The sequence below is a fragment of the Stenella coeruleoalba genome, assembly GCF_951394435.1.
Source record: "Stenella coeruleoalba genome assembly, chromosome: 21".
NCBI lineage: Eukaryota > Metazoa > Chordata > Mammalia > Artiodactyla > Delphinidae > Stenella > Stenella coeruleoalba.
In genome coordinates this window covers 1,840,487-1,863,052 of record NC_137167.1, presented here as the reverse complement: position 1 = coordinate 1,863,052, position 22,566 = coordinate 1,840,487, and the positions used below count along the sequence as shown (strand labels likewise).

The following is a 22,566-nucleotide window of genomic DNA, read 5'->3' as shown; positions in this document are numbered from 1 at the left end:
CTTAAAAAGTCAGTAGATTTCTAAACTTCACTTTATTTCCTGTGAGCAAAGGAGGCTATGAGCTGGCAATTCTGAGACTGTATAACTTTATGCATATACTAGGATTAACAAATAAGCAAATAAAGTATACATGATGAGAGCCAGGTTTCTCTCTATAGGAGAAAGAAATTACAAATCAGGAAAAGAAGGAAGGTTAAAATGAACCTGTGGTGTTAGATTGGAATTGGAGTTATAAGTGTGTATTCATAGTTTCTAATGTGTAGACGGATACAGAGGTGTACTGAGTGATAGGTGTGAGTCAGTGTACAGACAGAGGTTTCCTAGCTCTGCCTGCTGAGAGTTTCTAGAAACAATGACACCCAGTAGCCATGACCAGTCTAGCGTCCAGACCTGGGTTTCTAAATACCATTCGCCAATAAAAGGACCAGGGCTCCTTGGAGAAGTGTTTGGCTCTAGGTCTGGGGCAGGGAAAATACAAGAGGCACAGAACATCTGTGGTGCCAGAAACCTACGTAAGTGTTCAGGAAAGGGGAGACCTGCCAAAAGGGCACTCTGGCCATCTGGAGGGGCTGCGAATGGCCAAGCCTGGGCAGTTAGAGCAGAGAGTGATAGTCTTGGATTATGCCCTATGGAGCAAGAAGGGACAGCTTTTTCTTACAGAAGAATTTCAGTTAATACCTATAAAAGCAAAGAGGGAAATAGAATATCACCATTAGGCAAATACCACAGTAATTCTTGAACACAAGGTCCAGTGATGGGTGCTCAAATTTGTGGTGAAAGTTTGAGGAGAAACAGGATATTTGCATAGTCTCAAATTGTCTCTTCCAGATATTAACTACAAAGGGAAAAATAGGAATTTTACAGTGTAGACACCAGCACATACCACCTTAACCAAGTGATCAGGGTTACCCTGCCAGTGGTAAGACGTAGATGTCACAAAGCCTGTGATATGACACGCTGAGAAGGACACAGCATCACTTCTGTGCTGTCCTGCCTCAAATGCCTAACCTCACTGTGAACATGAGAAAACACCAAGCACACTCTAACTGAGGACTATGCCACACTATAACCGATCAGCCCTCCTCGGAGTGTCACGACCATGAAAGACCGAGCAACTGTCACAGATTGGGAGAGACCAAGAAAACACAACTACTAAATAGAGCATAGGATCCTGGATAGGGTCCTGGAATAGAAAAGGACATTAATGGAAAACCTGGTGAAATTCAAATAAGATTGGTAGTTTAGTTAATAATACAGTACCAATGTTAATTTCCTGGTTTAGATAATTATAGTACAGTTATATAAGATGTTAACATCAAGGGAAGGCTGGATGAAGGGTATACAGGAACTCTGTACCATTTGTACAACTTTTTTGTAAGTCTAAAATTATTTCAAAATAAGAAGGATGCTGGATGCTTAAATGTACAAAGGTGTGTGTTCAAGGACATTAATTATTGTTGACTATAGCAAGAAATTAAAAATAACACAGATGTCCATACTCAGGGATTAGGTAAATTATGTTATATTCATGTAGTTAAGAGTTATTAGAAAGAACCACGTAGCACGGTGTGTACCTGATATGGATGTCACAGTGAGGAGAGGGGTGCAGAGCGTGTCAGCATGACCCCGCCCCACTTTGTCTGCCTGGACTCTCATCCCACCTCCAACACTTAGCATGAATTCTGTGACCCTTGGGAAAATTATTCCTCTTTTCGCTGTTCATCAGTTTCCTCATCTGTAAATTGGGAATAATAATAGTATCAAGTTATGGACTGGCTGCAAAGATTAAATGTGAAAACCCCTATAAAGCACTCAGGATAATACTTAACATATAGTATTGATAAAATATTAATACTTTATTATTTTCTAGGAGTAAATGGGGAAAACCCCCAATATAACATTAAGTATCAAACAATGCCATTTCTGTTAATAAAAATCTTGTGTGTATGAATCTTGGAGATTAGATACTAATGTGTTTAATGGTGGTAGTGTTGGAGGTGGGCAGTAAATCAGGGAAATTCCACTTTCTGAGTTAAATATTTAAAGTTTTCCATAAAGTACACAGTTAGAGAAGTATACATGGCAGCTTTTTAATAGAAGCCTGCTATTAAATAGAAATTATTAAGAAACGAAAATGGTATCTCTCAGGCTAACAGAATTGGGTAGTCATTCTAGATGGGGGTCCAAAATCATATGACTTGGCATCTTCATAGTGGAAAGTACAAGGGCCTGACTCTGCTCTTGGCCAGTATCTATAATTGCCTGGAACATGATTCTTAATTTGGAAAGTGAAGAACTTAATGACTCCAGCCTATAATTCTAGGCTGTGAAAGGTTATTGTGAGAATGGGTGTAACAAGCTCTTTGTCTTTGTGGGAAATGAACCAAAAGGCCTAAATTGTGGAGTTGAGCCAGAAATAAGTAATTCTGATAATTTTCATTAGAATGATTTAAACCCTGGAATAGAGCACCAAAATGATGTACTCTCCAGGCTTATAGTTATAAATAGGATAGATTTCAATTGCTTTTTGACCCCTGCGTCAAAAAGCCCTCCCGAGTTATGGTGGGGGCCAGAATTCACTACTATCTTAACAGAAGCCTTCTATATTTATGTATAGCATAGACAGAATATATAGAAATGGACATGTAAGTAACTACATATTTTTAGAGATATGCCTATGTTCATAATTTGGCTATGACATCAGTTTTTTTGTGATTATAAAGGTTTTTGTTTTTGGTTTTTTTCCCCGATGCTTGCTTCAATGCTGGTGGTTCTTTGTAGTGCTGGAGCTCTAAGCCTGGCCATTCTGATTTAAGTGTGTAGAGGTCTCTGCAGCAGACTGAAGACCCATCTGTCTTTGTGATTTTGAACTGCACAGGGTTTCTGAAAGGACCATGAGTGGAACTAGGATGAAGTGTCAAGTGTAAGTGTATGCTAGGAATGTAGGAAGACCATTCCAAGAAATGAGAATAAGAGGTAAAGTGATCTGCTGTTCTCTTGCATTTGTAATTCTCTTTCATATCTTCCCTATGAATAGGCCTCTCAAAGTTGAATCACCAAAGCTTTCCAAGGAAAAAAGTGATAATGTTGAAAGCATATTTTCCTCATTTGACTCTTGGTAATGTTTTAACACATCTTTTATCCTTTTTTCCTTTAATACTTTTGTTTAAATATACAATACTGGTTGACCTGCTATTTTAAAATCATCTAGATTTCATTTACATTCCACATTTTCCTTTGGGACGGCACCTGCTTTTTCCTTCTGTTTGCAGTCTTCACTGATTCATCTATGGTAACTGGATGTCAGAGCATTTTCCTTTTATGATTAAGTTAGATGCAGTGCATTGAAGCCCATATCGTTATACTGTAATCTCTGGAGAGCTTAAAGTAGATGAGAGAGGGGAACCCAAAATTTATTGTGCCACGAATACCGGTAGATAATTTTAGCACAAAATTGGGTTTTAGAATATTCCATTTTAAAGGTACTGCTATATACAGCAAGTGCCTACTTGTAAGTGTAGAGACTATACATTGAGTAGCACAGTTCCAGCATTTGTGGAGTTTTCCATGTTTTCCCAAATACTTTGGTTTCTTAAATTCTAGGATTTTAATATCAGATAAAATTGACGCGCTGCAGTGGACACTGCTCTGAAGGTGGATCATGACAGTAACAAGCTTCAGGGAAAGAGCAGTGGACTCTTGGAGTCACACCATCTTGGGTGAAGTTCTGACCCTGCTATTTACTGGCTTGTGACATTGGGCCAATTAATGAAGCTTTCTGAGGCTCCTTTCTCCAAGTGCAAAATGGAGATAACGTTACTTCCTTTGAACAGTTGTTATAAGGATTAAATTAGGTTGCATATGTCAAAATGTTTAGCACATCCTCTGGCTTCTAACTAGTATCTACAAGCCTTTCCCCCAACCTGACTTGTTCTAGTCTACTTTTTGCTCAGCGTTTTCTAAGATTTAACACACAGACAACAGAAAACATTCTTTAATGTATTTGGGTCTGAACATTTTTATGAGTTTTCACTCTTCCTTTCATTGCTTTATTCATTGTTCACTGTGCAGAACATCTTTCTGGAGAATGAGATCAGCCCTCTGCCCTAAGGAGGCACTCAAGCTGGTTCACACTTAGGAGACACTGGGGGAGGCCCAAAGCAGAGAGAGCTGGACCCCACGGGGGCTACAAGGTGTGGGTGCATTATGGCCAGCTTCACAGGGGAGGTGGAAGTGATGTCTAAGCAAAATCAGGAGGAATCGGAGACAGAGTAGAAGGGATGGAGGGAGTAATGTGCTCACTGGCTCTGTGGATGCATGAGAGAGAGGATTTCCAGGTGACTCCTGGGATTTAGTGTCTGATGGTGCTGTTTCTCTGAAATTAGGAATGCAGGAGCACTTTTATTAGAGCTGGAGGTAATGTTAAAGGTGGTCTAGTCTGATATCCCTGAATTTTTAGGTGAGAAAACCGAGGAACTTGTAAGGGTTGGCTCAAAGAAGAGCTGAGGCTTGTTCAGGGTCGCTCAGTTCAACTCTCCCTGCTTTAATAGGAGTGCAGTGATTTGATTGCTGAAAGAGGCCCTAAAAAATAGGACTCAAGGTGTGCTGCGTTCTACTTGAGAATTTTACACATGAAACAGCACGGCATTTCTGTCTCTGTAGCAAGAGAAGGTCACTGCAAGCTGTCAGAATTGAGGGGGAATAGTGAAGTGGAAAAAGGGTACAGCTGAGGTCAGAATTCTTAGGAGAGAGTGACTGGGTTGCCAAAACCTGGTGCTGGTAGAAGCAGTGTGGGGATCCAGACTGAGTGAACACAGCAGGAGCCATCAGCTTAGGGCCAGTCAGAGATCAGAGTCGGGAACAGAAGACAGTAAGCAGAGGCACACTGCGTGGATGAGGAGTCGGCCCAGAGACACCGCCTGGACAGCAGCTGTGGAGTGACCTGAGGTCGGACGCCTCCTGAGGGCTGGCCGGCCTCCACTGCTCTTGCACATTTGGCTGATAGCTCACACCTTGCACTTTTGTTCCTCTGAGCTTTTTCATGAAGAAGAATGTTACCAAGCACTCTGTTATCCCAGATTTGATGTTACATTATGAGCGGTGTCTTAAAATTTCTTTTGGAAAGAACCTGTGTTCTAAAATTAGCTGATAGTGTTAACTCCGTCTGATGTCTTATATTCTTTAAAAATATTTGGCTTATACTTTTGCTACTAAAAAATGGAATAACTTAGAGTTCTATGACTGTTTATTAATGGTGCAAGATACGGTATTTATAAAGTGGACCCCTTATCTGTAGACTATTAGACACATGAAAAATGGAAGTTTAAAAAATAAATCTCAAAGTATATCATCCTCTTCTTCATATCCAACCCTGTAATAAAACACAGGTGTTTTAGGACATTTTATGGTTCACCACAGAGTTCAAACAAATGCACTGTATTTACGTTTGATGTTTTCCAGGTTTGCCCAGCCCTCTGTTTCTTTAAATACTCATGGTATTTCAACAGTGAGCCTATAACTAATAATTAAGCAAAGGAACACCCATTTTTTCCCCTTATATATCCTAGTCTTCTTTCTTCCACAAAGATTTGTTTATTGCCTAAAGCCTTTATTTCTGCTGGAGAGTCATGTGCCTTCTTGTTACTGTTTATAACTGAGCATAGTTTTCAATCTAACTTGAGTTTTTCAGTTGTTTAATATTTTCTTTCTTAAAGATATTTATCACTAAATTTTCATCCATTTGAAGTTTTCCTAGTTTTCCTTATGTGCCTTCCAAAATGATTTTTGAACATTGAACTTATTTATTAATTAAATCACCAGGTAAAATCAGCATTTAGTTTGAGCTGTTCTGAATAATCTGTGATACCTAGGTGCCTAAGGATCTTCTTAAAAGGAAAAAAACCATCCTTAGGGTAGTTTTTATCTTACAAATATATTAAAAGACACAATTTTAGAAAAAAAATGACTAACATTTCTTATAGAACCCTTTTGGGGGGTTGGTTAGAGAATTCCTATTTTTGAGTAGAGCTTAATCTTGTCTGCTTCTTAGCAATCCAAGAAAACCATTTCTGGAAAATGATCAGTTCATTAAAGGCTAATCAGCCCTTTAACCCATGTGATGTTCATATGTCTCTCATGGGGTCATCCTTCTAGTGTCTAGTGTGAGTTTTCATTTTGGAGCTGAGAGAAAGGTGCCCTTTTGGCATTCAAACCTATTCATGCTGTTGTTTAATCTGTGATGAAATTTACATTTCCAATAGTGATTAGAGTTTTCCAAGTTTAATGTGCAGTGTGTTTGGTAGGCACCCTTTATAATACGGGTTTCTGTGTGGATTCAAATGTATCGTCTGCTGGATTGTATCCCCAGAAAAAGCAGCTATGTCCAGTTAAACATGGTAGACCAGCCCTGTTGATCTTGATAATGTGCATGTTATCTAATCATAGACCATTAGAGTTAGACGTCAGCCTTGAGATGCTCCTGGTGAACCCCTTCATTTGACAAATGAGAAAACAGGTTTCCGAGAGCAATAGTGACCTGTTCAAGACTCTGGTTAGTGTGGACATGTGAAGCCAGAATTGAGACGAGTAAAGGTAATTTTCCTTCCCACTGCCATGGTTTTCGCACACGCCAGGATACCTCCAATTAGACGTATCATGCAAAATCGGTTACTAGAAAGTCAGGATCATTGTCTGTGATGCACATGCTGAGACAGGGAATGAACACTCAGGTCCTGGTTTACTGGGCTTTGCCAGTGACCCGAAGTCAGGGATTCATATTCCCCGATTCCCATTCCATTGCCCTCCTCCCAATATCACATTGATTTAAGACTTTTAAAATCAAGCAAAGATAGCTTTTAATATTTTTCACCTGTAGGTAGAAAAATATTACAAGCAGTTTCTCTTGGTCACCAGTTTGAGTAGAAGGAGCAGTACTAGTAACATGTGATAAGGCTCTGTGCAGGGGGCCACACACATCGAACAATAAGAAATCGGATTCAAGCAGATCAAAATCAAAGTTAAAAGTTAACCCCATGGTATGAGATTAGTTTTGTGTGTCTTTTTTTAACTAAAGTTCAGTGATATCATAGCTATAAAATTAGAAAAGGCAAAATAGACCTGTACCCTGGGAAAAAAATTTTAAATATCAATACATACTTTTTATCCCTCTCAAACCGATATCTGCAAGACTGATTTATAGTCTTACACACCTCATAAAGCCGTACACTTTTTGAGTAATGCATTGAAAATACCTGAGTTCAAACAAGAGTTCCATCATTTTCTAACAGTGAGCCCTAATTTTCTCATTTGTGAACTAATACAGTGTTTCTCAACTCTATGCATGTTAGGATTGTCTGGGGCAACAATATAAAGGCAACACAAGGCAAACTAAGGAGGTAGTACAAGCCCCCACCCCCAGAAAGCTCTGATTCTAATTGATCTGGGTTGGGACTGGTATTGTTTTTAAAGCTCCCTGGGTGATTCTAATGGACTGAGCCACTAGGCCAGATAACTTTGAAGTCCCTTTAAAGTTCTCATATTCTGCAATTTTGAGAAGTTTTAATGTCATTTAGTCCAACAGCTCACTCAGCATAACCATCCCTGGGTATTTGAAAAGCAGTCTCTAGTTTTTGTGTCAACATTCATGTTGAAAGAATACTCATTATCATCAGAATCTTATTATTCTTTAAAAGTTTTTCCAGATAAACAGGCAAATTTTCCTTGGGGAAACAGATAATAAATCTAATTCCTAATATATCTGATGACCTTTCTGATATATGAAGATTACTCTTATGATTCAGCCAAGTTGTCTCTTAGGGCAAAATACCCCCAATTTTTCATCTCTATTCATGTGACATTATTTCTATATCCCAGCATCCTGCTTATCCTGCTCTAGGGATAAACTGGGTTGCCATCATCTCTGTGAAGTGTGTTCCCCAGAAGTGAACACAGTCCCTTGATGATCAGAGTAAGAAGCCTAGAGGGCTTTGGTGATTGTCCTCCTGTTAGGCTCTTACTGAGTCCCTAGTTTGGATAAATAGCTAATTATTTACCGATACTCACTGATCTATAGATACTACCCCAAGCAATCTACAGATTCAATGCAATCCCTATCAAACTACCACTGGCATTTTTCACAGAGCTAGAAAAACAAATCTCACAATTTGTATGGAAACACAAGAGACCCCGAATAGCCAAAGCAATCTTGAGAATGAAAAACAGAGCTGGAGGAATCAGGCTCCCTGACTTCGGACTATACTACAAAGCTACAGTAATCAAGACAGTATGGTACTGGCATCAATGGAACAGGATAGCAAGCCCAGAGATAAACCCATGCACATATGGTCACCTTATCTTTGATAAAGGAGGCAAGAATATACAGTGGAGAAAAGACAGCCTCTTCAATAAGTGGTGCTGGGAAAACTGGACAGGTACAAGTAAAAGTATGAGATTAGAGCACTCCCTAACACCATATGCAAAAATAAGCTCAAAATGGATTAAAGATCTAAATGTAAGGACAGAAACTATCAAACTCATAGAGGAAAACATAGGCATAACACTCTATGACATAAATCACAGCAAGATCCTTTTTGACCCACCTCCTAGAGAAATGGAAATAAAAACAAAAATAAACAAATGGGACCTAATGAAATTTCAAAGCTTTTGCACAGCAAAGGAAACCATGAACAAGATGAAAAAACAACCCTCAGAATCGGAGAAAATATTTGCAAGTGAAACAACCGACAAAGGATTAATCTCCAAAATTTACAAGCAGCTCATGCAGCTCAATACCAAAAAAACAAACAACCCAATCCAAAAATGGGCAGAAGACCTAAATAGACATTCCTCCAAAGAAGATATACGGATTGCCAACAAATACATGAAAGAATGCTCAACATCATTAATCATTAGAGAAATGCAAATCAAAACTACAATGAGATATCATCTCACACTGGTCAGAATGGCCATCTTCAAAAAATCTGCAAACAATAAATGCTGGAGAGGGTGTGGAGAAAAGGGAACACTCTGGCACTACTGGTGGGAATGTAAATTGATACAGCCACTATGGAGAACAGTATGGAGGTTCCTTAAAAAACTAAACATAGAACTACCATACGACCCAGCAATTCCACTACTGGGCATATACCCTGAGAAAACCATAATTCAAAAAGAGTCATGTAGCAAAATATTCATTGCAGCTCTATTTACAATAGCCAGGAGATGGAAGCAACCTAAGTGTCCATCATCAGATGAATGGATAAAGAAGATGTGGCACATATATACAATGGAATATTACTCAGCCATAAAAAAAAACGAAATTGAGTTATTTGTAGTGAGATGGATGGACCTAGAGTCTGTAAGTCAGAAAGAGAAAAACAAATACCGTATGCTAACACATATATATGGAATCTAAGAAAAAAAAAAAGGTCATGAAGAACCTAGGGGTAAGACAGGAATAAAGACACGGACCTACTAGAGAATGGACTTGAGGATATGGAGAGGGGGAAGGGTAAGCTGTGACAAAGTGAGAGAGTGGCATGGACGTATATACACTACGAAACGTAAAATCGATAGCTAGGGGGAAGCAGCCGCATAGCACAGGGCGATCAGCTCGGTGCTTTGTGACCACCTAGAGGGGTGGGATAGGAAGGGTGGGAGGGAGGGAGACTCAAGAGGAAAGAGATATGGGAACATATGTATACGTATAACTGATTCACTTTGTTACAAAACAGAAACTAACACACCATTGTAAAGCAATTATACTCCAATAAAGATGTTAAAAAAAAAAAAGAAAAGAATGTTAACTTCTAAGTACCTTGCCACCGCCAAGTTCTTTCCATTCTATGTAAATATTCTAATAAGAGTATATTTATACCAATCACTTTAATGTAATATATCCAAATAAAACAGTCTTCAGCCCCTTAGACCTATTTCTAAAGTAATAAGAAAGCCAGGGGATTTCTCATTTATTTTATTCTAAATCACAAATACTATTGAATTTTCACAAGAAAATAGCCTTTTTATTTTATAGCGGTACATGCGTATGTACATAAAATAAAGTAATTTAGGTTTTATTCATTCATCTGTCACCTCAGAGTCTGAGGGAGTCTGGTTTGAACATTGATGTATTTCACAGAATTCTAGAACTCTAGAGTTTAAGCCTTGTGACTCATAAAGTCAATTACCCTTGCTTCATATGGGTGGAAGTCCGGGGTTGAAGAAGTTATGTGGAGGGATAAGGTTTCTGCTTATACTTAAATAGGTAAACTAGATTATAGGAGATGTGCTCAAGTTTGTTATAGTTACATGCCGTTTTAAGAAACCTGGAGTATTTCAGAAGCTGCTTTCCATAAAAACAATTTATATGCTAATTTTGTTTATTTATTCTTCAAAGTAGATTTTTAATGAATTCTGCTAGACAATCTTTGTTTAATTTGCCAAATAAATTTCCTGAAACATAATTTTATTATTCAGATGGGTGTTCCTTAAATTGACTCAAACAGAAAGTTTCTGACTACACTGAAAAATCATTTGAAGAACCCTTGTTGATATCCAATAATCCTTTGTGTTCTCACAGTTTCATCAGCCTGAAAAATCTGTACTGATTCTCTTTATGAATATTATTTTTTAGTCCTTGTCTGATTCATTCTGAAAGGTCAGTCTTTCTGTGTAAGGCTTATACAAGGGAGCTTGCCAGTAAAAACCGTGCTGCAGGGGCATAGAAACAATTTCAGAGAAAAATTGACCTTGTAAACCCTACTGTCCATCTGATTGCTTTTAGCTTCAGATATGTTTGTATGACTATAACAGAATATAAAGTATACAGGCTGCAAATGAAGCATTTCTGTCCTCTGTGAATCTTAGCCTGGAGAGCAGTATATTTGCCCGGGCTCATCTGCGGTCCATTCGCCAGCTCAGCTTAGTTTTTTCTTGAACTAGTGTTGTGAGCAGCTCAGCCATCGGTTGTGATTGTGTATGCTAAGGCTTGGTAGTCAGTATTACTCTCTAGATTACTGGCTTTAGGGGTATAAAGAAAAGCATAGTCTTTGATGTGAAGATCAGATTTTCCCTTTAACAGCAAAGGCTTCCCTTTAACAGCAGAATTTTAAGTTTTCGTCTCAAATGAGGAGTGTTGCTTTTGTAGTACAGAAGGACTTCATAATGACACCGCTTTTCTTTAGAAGCCTTTGATTTTTAGTTTTTGTGTGTGTGTGTGTGTGTGTGTTTTGGGTTTTTTTTTGTGTGGTACGCGGGCCTCTCACTGTTTTGGCCTCTCCCGTTGCGGAGCACAGGCTCCGGACGCGCAGGCTTAGCGGTCATGGCTCAGGGGCCCACCCTTTCCGCGGCATGTGGGATCTTCCCGGACTGGGGCACGAACCTGTGTCCCCTGCATCGGCAGGCAGACTCTCAACCACTGCGCCACCAGGGAAGCCCTGTTTTTAGTTTTAGGAAGAATGATTTAACACCTAACAAAACTTCAGAATGAGAAATTATTATCTTCCTTTCCTTTTGTTGACTTTCATTGTTACAGTCATAGATTCATACACTTAAATCAGAAGGGGGAGGCTTGAAGATACCTAACCCAGTCACCTCCTTTTATAGATGACACTGCCCAGTTACTGTGCATTTGTTTCTTTTACGTCTTCCCGGGACAGGGAAAGCTCCATGAGGGCAGGGACTTGCTTTACCTTGGTGGCTGCTGTGTCCACAGCTGGTACACATTCAGGTTCCAAGCACTGAAGAACCTAGGACGTGGGGAGAGAAAAGGCTGAACCAGGACTGTCCAGTCAGTGAGCAAAATCTGACCCAGTAACTTTATCTGCTGACTACAAATTTTGTGCCTTTTTCATGATGTAAAAAAAAAAAAAAAAAAAAAAAATTGGGAATCTTAATTATTTGGGAGCTTTAATCTGTAAAAGATGAGAATCATATACAGTTTATATTTATTGGGTACTGTTTTTCATACGTATAAACTACTTATTTCTTTGAACCCACATAGTCTGTAACTCATGATTGAAGGTATTTTTAATCCATATTTTTTTATAGATGAATAAACTTGGGCCTTGAAAGATTAATTTACCAGGGGTTATGCAGAGTTAAAGCCAGGATTCAGGTCTCTTCCTTCTGCTTCCAAGTTTAGTGATCTTTCTACCTTTGCCTTTTATGTGGGGATCGATGTTTGTCAATATGAAGAATTACCTAGGCCCACGGTAGCAGTTATTTAGCTCAGTGCCTTCCGTACTGCAGACTTTAATGCCTGTAGGATGTAAGTAAGTGCTGGCTTAGCTAGAGGTCTGTATTTAAAAGGCAGCAAAGGAAGCATTACTTCCCACTTTCTTTCATCTGCGGTGATCGGTCTTGGCCCCCTGTGTGGTCTTATTTGAGGGGCTTTTCTGCTCCCTTACCTTTTTCTCATTTTCCCATAATTGGACTTGGATTTCTCAGTTTGGTCCTAAATGATTTGCAGGCTTCAAAGCTTTCCTGCTAAATTTTTAGTGGATACCCCTGAGATGGAATGTACTAAGACTTAGTTGAGGATTAACATCTATAGCTGGAAGAAAGATACTGCCTTTTTTTGTTTCTATTAAGGAGAATAGAGAGGAATGATGACAAACTAGGAAATGGGTAGATACCACTGTAAGCAGGATGCGTTTGTCCACCTTCTGTGAAAGCGATAAACCTCCTCTTATCCAGTGACATTTTTGTCCAGGCTCAACTGGACTAGTTTCTTGGGACTCGGGATAGTGCCATCACATTGCCACTTTGGTATATAACTCACCTGCCAACCACTTTCTGGCAAAAGTCATGCATGAGTAATACCACTGTTTCCTATACATGAAGAGAGGAGATTTAAGAGGAGATGGTGTTCTGTAACACTGCAGTTCAGTGCAGGAAAGAAGCAGCTGCCTGTCCACAGCAGGATATACCAAGTTACTACCTCCATTTCTCAGTTTTCTCTTTCTCTCTTTCTCCCCTCCCTCCCTTCTTTCCTTCATATATATATCTATATATTTTTTTCATATATATATATAAGTTTGGGTTGTACAGCATCATAATTCAACCTGTGATTACCGTCCATCACCATACAGTTGACCCCCTTCACCCATTTTGTTCACCGTCCAACCCCCTCCCCTTCTGCTAATCTGTTCTTTGTATCTCTGAGTTTGTTTTTGTTTTATTTTGTTTATTCATTTGTTTTGTTTTTTTAGATTCCACATCTGAGTGGAATCATATGGTATTTGTGTTTCTCCATCTGACATATTTCACTTAGCATAATAGCTTAAGGTCCATCCATGTTGTCGCAAATAGCTGGATTTCATTCTTTTCTATGGCTGAGTAGTATTCCATTGTATGTGTCTACCATATCTTCTTTATCCATTCATCCACTGATGGACACTTAGGTTGTTTCTATATCTTGGCTATGGTAAATAATGCTGTAATGAATATAGGGGTGCATATATCTTCTCAAATTAGTGTTTTTGTGTTTGTCAGATAAATACCCAGAAGTGGGACAGCTGGATCATATGGTAGTTATACTCTTAATTTTTTGAAAACCCTTCATACTGCTTTCCATAGTGACTTCACCAATTTATATTCCCACCAGTAGCGTATGAGGGTTCCCTTCCTCCACATCTCTCCAACATTTGTTATCTCTTGTCTTTGTGATAATAGCCATTGTGACAGGTGTGAGGTAATATCTCATTGTGGTTTTGATTTGCATTTCCCTGATAATTGGTGATGTTGCACATCTTTTCATGTGCCTGTTGACCATCTCTGTGTCTTCTTTGGAAAAATGTCTATTCAGGTCCTCTGCCCATGTTTTAACCGGGTTGTTTTTGTTGTTGAACTATGTGAGTTCTTTATATATTTTGGATATTAACCCCTTATCAGACATATGATTTGCAAATATCTTCTTCCATTCAGTAGGTTGCCATTTTGTTTTGATGATGTTTTCCTTCTCTATGTGGAAGCTTTTTGTTTTGGTGTAGTCCAATTTGTTATTTTTGTTATTGTTTGCTTTTGTTTTTCTTGCCTTTGGAATCAGATCCACAGAAACATTTCTAAGACCAATGTGAAAGAGTGTACTGTCTACATTTTCTTCTAGGGTTTTTATGGTTTCAGATCTTACATTCAAGTATTTAAATCCATTTTGAGTTCATTGTTGTGTATAGTGTAAGATAGTGGTCTGTTTTCATTTTTTGCATGTGGCTGTCCTTTTTTCCCATCACCATTTACTGAAAAGATGATCATTTCTCCAGTGTGTGTTCTTTGCTCCTTTGTCATAAACTAATTGTCCATATATGTGTGGGTTTACTTCTAGGCTCCTAATTCTGTTCCATCGACCTGTGTGTCTCTTTTTGTGCCAGTACCACACTGTCCTGATTCTGACAGCTTTGTAGTATAGTTTGAAATCAGGGAGTGTGATACCTCCAGCTTTGTTCTTATTTCATTTTTCAACTGTGGGTATTCCAATGTTTATTTCTTCTAGAAAGATATGTTAGAAACTTTGACCTTTAAAAATCATGACACTTAAGAAGTAGAACTTACCATTTTTTAACAACTTTTCTTTTTTTCCTAACGGTGTATATATTCTTTACCTCGTACCAAATCCTTTTATCCTTTTGGGTAAAGTGTACATTTAGCTAAAGGTACTAAGAGATTCAGTGGTGGTTCTATTACTTCATTTTTTTGTTCTCTCTCTCTATTTTTTTAAATATCCTAATTAGATGTTGTGATCAAGGTTGCTCTCTACGAAGGTACAGTCTTCACTGCATTTCCATTCTGTTCTTTCTTTTATGTTTTTCATTGGTTGAAGAGTCAAGGGCAGAAGATGGAGTGTATTGGCAAGTAAAGGCACTTAATTTGGATCATCTTTTCTTTTCTTTCTCTTGACTTCTTTTGTGTTGTTGTGGTTTCCAGTTCTGGGGTTTGTGGTAGATTGTCTGCAGAGATGGTCACCTGTAGTTCTTCCATCCCCGTGTGTACATGCTGTCCTGCCCTTCTAGAGGGTGGAATTATCCCCACCTCCCTCCCCCTTGAAGGCAGGGCTGGCATAGTGTTACAGAATGTGGCAGAGGTGACGCTGTGACAATTACAGATCTTAAGAAGGGGCGGTTCTGAGCCCCTGTGTAAGGAAGGAAGTGCAGGCTCTCCTGCTGCAGAGGGAAGCCTGTTGTGGGAGCATTGAGGCTCTGCAGCCTGCAACCGACACCATTCCCAGATGCGGGAGCAAGGTCCTTGAGCTTCCAGCCCCATGGGAGCCCCGCCAGTGCTATGAGGGCAGGCAGAGTGGTCTCCTGAGAGTGGCCCCACTCTGCACACCCACAGAGTCGCGGGCAGATTCAGTAGTACATGGTGTAAGCTGCTGACTTTGGGGCAGCTTGTACAAGACTTTTATGTCTATCTCCTTATGTCTGGTGACTGTCCAAGTACACCAATGACCCTGTATTTCTGAGGGACCTTCTAGCTGATCAGTATTTTTTGTTGTGGTAAAAATTTGTTAAACATTCTTTAGCAGCTGTTTCTCATTTTGTTTTCACCAGCTTTGTATTTGTCCTCACTTGGAGCAGATTCTGTGTCTTTTGAAATGCCCCTAGATGTCATTTCTCTGGGGCATTCAGTGACACCACTGTCTTGTAGTTGTTTTCAGGAAACAAAAAATTATTCCTCTCTTGCAAAAGAAAACCAATGAAAAAAAATTGACTGATTTCCTCTGAAGAGTAAATTTCCTGCTACCAGACTAGAGCATTCTCACTTCTCAGACTCTACATGTAGCTGGTGGACAAAGAGCAAAACAGAAGGCTCTGAGATAAAAAACTAAAGCAAAGGCCAAGATCCAGGGGGAGTTTGTAATGTACATTTTCTGTTCAAATTGTAAGTATTCCAAGGAAACACCAGAAGGTAGTTATTTCGTTTATTTTAAATTTCTGGAAGGATCTGAAACCATTTTTAAACGTATGACTTTTAATTTCCTGAGTAGAATGAATGCTTGTTCTGAGGTCCTTGTATCAGCTTCTGTAAGCAATTTCCTTTGAAAGCTCAAGGTAGTATTTTTCTCATTTTGTTGTTAGTGTTTTTGTACTTTAATTAAAGGTTTATCATTTTTCCTGTTGTCTTTCTGCCTAACAGTTCCTTTCCTCAAACTCTTCCAAACAGTTGAATAAAGGAATCACTGGGATTATATTTCATCCAGGGATGTAAAGTTTAAGTATCAGACAGATAGAAGATGCTGGGTTCAGAGGATCTAGTTGCTTTTTTTAACTTAACGAGAATCACATCAAGCCCACCTTAAAGCTCTGTTTACTGTTTCCAAGCTTGTGTCATTATTAGTGACACTGATTCCTGAAGTCATTAGTCAGTCGTTATAATACGTGTTTTGCTGTGTAATGAAGAGGCTTTTTGAGGGGTCGGAGGGAGGAGAGAATTTTCTAGAGAGGACGAGGGGAATGGTTTTTAGGAGCAAGTTCTTTTTCCTTAGTTTCATTTAAAAATATTATTTTCAACCTTAACTAGGTACATGGGAATTTCTACTTGGTTGTCACCTCTCTAAACCAAAAATGCTATTATAAGCCATTTATGTATTTTTTCCAGCATATTTCAAGTATGTGTATCTTTTCTTTCAGTTATGTTTTGAATTTCTGAAAAATGGTGGCTACATACTCTTAGCTTCTGAGACCGAGGTTCCCACAGGACACTGGGCACTGCTTGGAGGTGTTCTGGTTGTTGGCACTTTGGGCAGGACACTGGGCACTGCTTGGAGGTGTTCTGGTTGTTGGCACTTTGGGCAGGACACTGGGCACTGCTTGGAGGTGTTCTGGTTGTTGGCACTTTGGGCAGCACTCAGCCTTCTGTACTGTGTCGTGTCTGGCACACAGGAGGTGATCAATAAGTGCTTATGCGTGCGCGGAGGAGAGGCCAGTGAATGTGACAGTAGATATGGGGTGTCTTTTTTTCTTTCTCTTTCCTCAAAGGTACTGAGGATGGGCTTTGTTAAGATCAAGTTGATAGTTCAGATATAAACTATGGTGGTCTTGTTAATATGCATATATACAGGGTTTTTGCATTTCTTCCAAACAGTGACAGAGATCAAAGCTAGATAAGTTTTTAATTATGATCTGGGGTGTGTGTTTATATTGGAGAATACTCGCTGCTTAGCCTGAGAGAGAGAGACACATTGACAGATGAGAATTACGGTGAGGTTGATGATCACGCCATGTGTCTTTATCCCTAAAACGTCAGGTCCTCATTTTGTTGTCCTGTGGTTGCGGAATGAATGTGGTTTGCAGAGTTGTTCCAAAGTAACATTCCATATTAAGAACATCTCAAAAGAAGTGGTACACTTGGAAAAAAACACAGTGTACTCCTTGTAATTAGAAAAAAAACAATACTTATCGTATTGCTTACTTTTGAAAGTGAAGGACTAGAATTCCAGATAAGGCCCCTATTTTAGGAAAGGGGAAGTTTCTTTGCTTTATGATGCTTTCTTTTCTAGTCTCCATGGAATTCAGGTTTTGCTATTTTAATGAAAGAGGAAATGAATAATGAATGAGATAAATAATGAGAGTTGTTTTTACTGGGGGGAAACATCTTTTAAAACACGGTAGCAACAATACTAAGAAAAATTGCGTTAGCAACTTCCTCACGAGGAAGGTTTAGCAGAGATTTATTTCTCTCTCCTGTGTGGTAGGCTAGAGATAGGGATATGAAGGATTTCCCCCCAGAATGGCATGTATGGTTTTTCTTAGTGCCCTGATTTTGTTCATGGCCCAGAGTGAGTGCTAGCTGTTTTGAGGAAGAACAGTGTTTAAAGGTAACGTATGAGACAAATGCTGGGTAGCTCTTCTTAATACACCATTACTACAAATTGTCTCGTGAAAATCCATACCTTTTCTAAGCCATACTTAGAAAACTAATTAACTTGAAGTAAAAGCGGAAGGGAAATCAAAACCAGTTTGAGCTTTTTCTTTAGCTCATTCCTTAAGCTTTACAAATTGCCTGGTAACTGTAAGAACTTACAGGATTGTGGATTCTGAGGGGAGTCCAGTTCAGAAATCTTGGCTGTCTAGCAAAGGAAGTTCAGAGTCTCAAAGGGAAAAACCAATTAAGAACTTAAGGTTCAAATAGCTGATGAAATCTCCTGCACTTAAAATTGTCTATTAGTCTCTTTGTTTAATGGCTACATTTTAAAGTTACTCTTTTTTTTTTTCCTTTGGGATGGAAAAGGGGCAGGAAGAATCAAAGTTTTCAATCAGCTTTTTGAACACTGCATTTTTTGAACAGGGAGACACAAGGAATTTATCTTCTGCTTTTCTTACAAGGAATTTATTCTCTAGACCGAGAGACAGAACGGACACATAGGCCCTTTCCTGTGCCCCTTCCCAACTTCCTTTTCATATTCGTTTTGATGGCTCATACTTCTTTTTCTTCTTCGGACAGGAAAGGGTCACCCAAAGGTGATTTCAGGCCCTCAGACTCCTGTCCCTGCCAACCCTGCAGCTCTGCTCTGGACTTCTTAGCTCTGCAACACTTCCGCTTTCCCTTCCCGCTCTTCACCCACGCTACTCCCTCTGCTTCCAAGACTCCTCTCTGCTGCTCACCGGCCAACTCAGACTCCTCCCGCACGTCCTCCCTTAGATGTCCCTTCCTGAGAAGCCTGCCCTGTTGTTGAAGATCAAATTAAGCATCCTTTTTGTGTGTACTGTAGCATCTGATTTGTAATTGACTCTAATGCTTACACTAGACTGCGGGATTGGAGAAGGCAAAGGCCCTGTCTGTTGTGGCCACCACACCACCAGTGCCTGACACAGAGAGCTTGGCACACAGTAGGCCCTCAGCTACTCACTGGACACTTGGAATGAGTATTTTTACATGCTGAATTGTGTGACCAGAGAAACCAGTGAAGACAGAAATGATCAGTGAAAGTGGGTCCTTGACCTGAATGATAAACTCCTTCATGGGGACATTCAACACACACACTCTACCTTCCTCCTTCCCTTCTGTTTTTCTCTTTTTCTTATAATAACTAATCATCCAGCGAATATTTTTTGAGGGCCTAATATGTTTCAGTATTATTCTATGTGCAGAAGATAAAGCAGTGACAAGCCCCTGCCCTTGTGGAATTTACATTTTAATGGACTAAATGGATAAAAATGGGTTAAATATGAGTATAGAAATAAGCTGGTAGGGCATTGAGGAGGCCAGCTTGGTGGGTAGGGTACATTGCAAAGTCAGACTTTGAATGGTTCCCCTTAAGAGCATAATTTTACTTTGGAAAGTAGGTGGGTAATGGAGAAGTATATATAGCTTTCGAGCAAAGGAGACTTTTAGTCTCTAATTAGTATGCAGAAACTGAAAGTAAAAAGGCCAGTTTACACAAGATTGCCAAAATAGGGGAAATGATACCCAGCTTGGAATAGGGCAGTGGCAGAGAGGTAAGATGACTAGAAGAGACATTCTTCTGTGGGGTGTGTGTATGTTGTGAGTGTATGTTTGGATTTCTTTTAAATTCAGCAATATAGTTTCTAAAGAAAATTTCCTAGATGGTGGACTATCTGGATAGAGGTGATGAAGGAGAGATAAATTAGGACTATTTAGCGCCCTACATTTAGAGCCCAGACGAGCAGCAGGAACACTGAGAAAGACGGGGCAGTAGTTTTGGATGGAATTAAGATATTTTGCATAAGTTGCATCTGAGATTTCATCTGAGTAGGTTCATTCAGTTGATGCTTATTAAGCTCCCAGGAACTCTTTATTAGGCTCTGGGGTCACAAAGACACAAGACAGATGAGACCTCTGCTGTCATGAAGTTTACATTGTAATGGGCACACAGAGGAGAGGATGGGATTGCAGGTCAGAGTTGGGAAATCTTCTGTGACAGCATGACTTGAAGTCATGGGAATGGTTGGGGGTTTGGGTCTACGTAGCAGATAATCCTGAGTGTATAAATCTTTATATCTAGGGTTTGCTATAATAATGCAATAATTGTCATCAGTTATACAGCAATTCATAGCACAATAAAGAAAGAGATAAGAGAAGATCAGGGAATTACTGTGGCTCTTTTAACCAGCTATATTCCTTTTCCATATGTGGAAGAAAAAACATACTTCTTTGTCTTTAAGTTCTAAGCTGTCATGTTATTAAAGTTCAGTAACTTAATGTTTCTGCCTGCTTATTACTTGGCAACATCTCACTAACTCACCGACGTCAATTTAGGCTGGTCTCCAACGAATGCATGAAAGAAGCAGAGGCCAGCAATTCAGATGACTTTTTAAACAGATTTAGCATGTGAGTACATCTCTGGGTTTGGGGAGGTGGTGTTGGAATCAGGAGAGATCTGCATCATAGCTTCCCCTATCAGCCTTGTCTCTCAGTAACAGTCATGAACTGCGAGGTTAGTGTCTTGGCTCAGAGATAAGGATGCTTTTGCACTGACTCTTCTGTTGCCATCTCAAGCTGTTTTTTTTTGTCCCCAAGAACAGCACTTTCAGTGGGTGTGGAAGTGGGCGGGACGTGAAGCAATGGTTTGCATAGCATTGCCTGGCTACAGCTTGGCATTTCTTCCTTTTTTCTTTCTCTTTGCGTCATTGCCACTGGTGTCACTAATTTTACTTCCCCCTCACCCTTGTTTCTCTGGGAGTATCCCAGAGTCTCAGCATGATGTTTTCTTTCGAGTTGTGGCAGTGTTCTCAAGCAATAACCTCGGAGCTGTTATCTGTCCCATCTTACAGGCTGAATACTAGAGGAATTCATAAAAGAAATAAAGTTCCTCTCGCTGGAACTTCTGCTTTCTCTCTCTGGTTGTCTTTTACTTTTGGACATATCCTAAATGAATATGCACTAGATGCCCCAGTCACCAAAAGGAGGGGAAATAGAACATAAGGTAGGAGGGTGGTAGAAAGGAGTGCCAACCCCATTGCCTCGAGTGATTCCAGAAATCAAAAGCCACCCTCCTTGAAGGAAGTATAAAGGATTTTACCCCTTAGGACACCGTGTGATAGAGAGACCTGGTTTTCATCCTTCTTCAGGTCGCAACCAAGGAAATCTGTAATATTAGTTTCTTCCAAGCTCTGTTCCTACTTACATCTCCTCCTTTATCTATTTCTGTCCCTTGTCTGTAGTGTCTCTTTTCAAAGCTGACTGTTTTCTGAGTTTCCTAAAGAAGAAAGAATTCTTGGGGCTTGTGTTGAGTTAGACCTTAAAGGATGGATAGGATTCGGGTGTCATAGAGGCTTATGCCAGACATGGTTTCAAAAGAAGTAACATGATTGGGAGCCAATAAATAGAACATGTTTTCTATACTGAGAGCTTAGTGAAAGGTTACTTGGCAGAAAAGAACTAGGAAATTGGGTTTTGCTTGATGACCTCCTACATGGGAGAATTCAGTTCACTTTGTCTGTGTCTCTTATGAGTTTTTAATATACGTTCCCCCCACCTCAAGCTGGTAACTTTGCCCGAGCCCACCTGCCTCTCCAGGTCTTATCAGTGTTCCTGTCCACTGGTCAGGGTTGGTCTTTGTCCATTTACTCCTCCTTCTTCCAGGAGCTCACACTACTAGCCGTTTGTCCCCTCACTCCTTATTTTATCCATGCATTCATTTATTCCTCTCTCCATTCATTCATATGTTCATTCATTCTAGAGTCGTTTGTTAAGCAGTATTTACCTTTCTTCCACTGTCCATTACATGCTCACATTAAATTTTATACCAACCCTGGAAGGAATTATAAGGAGATTTCTAGCCTTAACATTATTGCTCTTTGTTTTGGCTTCTCAGTATATTGTTGCCTCATTTTTCTTCTAGTAATAGACCCTGTAACAGTCCTTGAGAATAGACGTACCCCTCCAGTTGTCCTGATGCCAGGATCTCTGCTCCACGTGTACTTCCAGCCTCACCTACTTGTTTATGACCCAAACCCTAGGCTCATTTTTTGTCTTCTTTTAGTATATCCATTCTTTTTATGTCTATTATCATTAACTTTTAAAAGAATAATTTTCCGTGTAACTTTCAGTCCTTTACTTGTATTAATATGGCTGTGATAGCAAATCACTGCTGTAGGAACAGCAGGCTTCCAGAGGTATTCTGGTATGTAGAGATACAGAAGTTGCCTCTCAAATTAATTTCTGCTTCAGGGAACATGAGAGGAGATTTAAAATCAATAAATGGTTTTTCAGTGACAGTGTGTGGGAGAATCAACTCTCCTCCAGAAATTAAGTCAGAAGAAAAAAATGTGTTCTTAAAATATATTAATTTATTTTTATGTACTTGGCTTTCATATGATTGTTTATTTATAAAGGGCTCATGTGCTTAGCTATGTTTATACCTACAAATTTCATTATTTCATAAACAATGCCATGCCCCTGACACACTGTGAGCTATTACTCTACGTGCAGTACCAGAGGAAGTGGTGTTGGACATGCCGAAGGAACGAGCTTTGTTCCTTTCCTTGAGAACTCTGTGTGTGTGTGTGTCTGCCTGCTTCTTACATTTGAGAATTAACAAAATAAAAAGGGAACTCTGTTGTGTGTCTTGTATTTCTTTCAGGATGTTGCTTGGTGCTGGGCATTTAATAG

General features: G+C 39.5%; 1 protein-coding gene across 10 annotated transcripts in view; it reads left to right on the top strand.

Annotated features, from left to right (window-relative positions):
• The window catches only part of PSD3 (pleckstrin and Sec7 domain containing 3), a 669,219-nt gene that overhangs the window by 322,043 nt on the left and 324,610 nt on the right, over window positions 1–22,566 (top strand). The window contains exon 1 of one of the 10 annotated variants that reach the window (XM_079909123.1): window positions 1,068–2,976. The exons of the other annotated variants lie outside the window; for them this stretch is intronic. The gene's annotated coding sequence lies outside the window, so the exon portion shown is untranslated. Of the gene's footprint in view, window positions 1–1,067; window positions 2,977–22,566 lie in introns of those variants that run through there. 10 annotated transcript variants of the gene reach the window in all.